The following is a 2,142-nucleotide window of genomic DNA, read 5'->3' as shown; positions in this document are numbered from 1 at the left end:
GCACGAGCGTTTGTTTGATTTTTCAACACCATTTATATTTTTTTTTAATAAAATCACGATTTGTCAAATGCTTAAATTTATTTATCTAATAATAATGCAGCACACAACCCTGAAATCTAAGAAAAAGTCTGAGGAAGGCCATTAAATAGCAGCACACAACCCCGTGCCTTCCTCAGGAGTGAATATAACTACAACAACAACGACTACTACAACAACAACCCACAAAGGTTGGTTACTGTCTATACTGTGCTCCGAGTGTACTATAGAACACATGCATTTTTGTGCATAAAAATGTGGGAATATATGTCAATAGATTATGTACGAAAGTATGTTAATAATTGTATGTACATATGCATATATATATGTGAAGTATTATATTAGGGCAGCATTTAAAACAACAAATACAATTTATTACATAGTATAGCATAGATTATGGAATGAATTATTTTTTAGAGTTATATTCATACATGTGTACACACATTACATTCATATTTATATATGTTTGTATGTACGTATTTATGTATATATGCATTTATGTATGTATGTACATATGCATGTATTTTGTCTTTACAGAGAAAAGTAAGTAACGAAGATATAATCGTTTGTTCCGCAGAAACAAAAACAAGTAAGCCGTTGTTAACAACCCCAAAATAGTTTGCTACTTGTAGCTGCTGCTATGTTGTATACCTGAATGAAATATAGTCCTTGGTGAAAAAATTTATTTGTGGCCTATTGTTCAAGGACATATGTACATATGTATGCATGTATATATGGATATGTAGTCACGGGAAAATTTGCGTAAACAAAGAATAGAGGCCGGTTCGCATACAACTTTAACGTTGCGTTGGCGTCGAATTTCAAAGCAGCCGTCCACATATCAAAAATTTGGCAACGCTAAGGGTCTGATTATGCATACTTCGCATAACTTCGCACAACCATTTGTACCAGTGCACTAAAAATGTAACTTAAGAAAATGTGAAGCAAAATCTAAACTCAACAGATCGCTAAGTTCTTAAAAGTTCTGCTAATTTCTGGGTAATGGAATACATACAAAGTACATACGAAATTACAGTTTGAAGTTTATGCGAAGTTGTGCGAAGTTATGCGAAGTATGCATAATCAGACCATAAGGCCAACACATAGCAGAAAGATCGCTGCGTCGGTCGCCAGCTGTTGCAAATAAATAAAATTTAATCAAATGTTTTTTCCTTTTAATCAAATGAAGGTAAGAAATATAATTTTTCATGTAATTAATGATATGAAATATTAATTTATCTCTCGTTAATATATTAATTTAGTGGCCAAAGTAGCCTCTGCCAAGCTTCATTGTAGAACGCATACTTTTAACTTGCGTTCTGTCAAACCAACGCCAACTACAAAGTCAACGCGAAAGTTCTATGTGGACCAGCCTTAATTATCAGATAGTAGTTTGTATTATACTACATACATACATATGTATGGGGGCTAAACCAGGAATATTTTTTTTTGAAAATGCTAATGTCCTACTCATTTATGAAATGAAAGACAAAATTATGATTTTTATAAATATTATATTCTCATTTATACATATGTAACATAGTTACTTAGTCAAATTACTTAGTAATTACTTGTATGTAAGAATACAAAGACAAATTATTTATCAGAAGCATTGCCCCTTACATATTGAAAAAAAGTTATAAATGCTCTCAAAAAAGCAAAATCGCTACAGCGAAAAAAGTGTTTGAAAAACCGCATAAATTCAAATCCGCATAAAAAAAGACCTAAGTGTATAAGTTGAAATTTTATAAGAAATTATTGAACATTAAAAACATTATACCTACATAGATATGTATGCACATAAGTGCCTACCTAGTAGATAAAACTGGTCAAAATAGCACGAATCTATTCTTCTGTGCATGAGAATATATACATAAATATATACATACATATGTGTATATACATATGTATGTATATACATATCTGCATGCGTGCATACAATCCTTTACTCGAAATTCTTAGTTACTGCAATTTTGATCCCATACATTTTTGCCGACCAAACAACGCGTTTGCCTGTCTAATCTGCTTGCTTCATTTGCCTCGCTAGTTTACTCGCCTCATTTGCCTCGCTCGTTTACTCGCCTCGCTCGTCTGCTGCTGCAAATG

This window comes from Rhagoletis zephyria, unplaced genomic scaffold, assembly GCF_001687245.7.
Source record: "Rhagoletis zephyria isolate East Lansing unplaced genomic scaffold, Rhagoletis_zephyria_1.1 Rzeph_scaffold_03824, whole genome shotgun sequence".
NCBI classification, from domain to species: domain Eukaryota; kingdom Metazoa; phylum Arthropoda; class Insecta; order Diptera; family Tephritidae; genus Rhagoletis; species Rhagoletis zephyria.
This window is presented reverse-complemented; position numbering follows the sequence as displayed.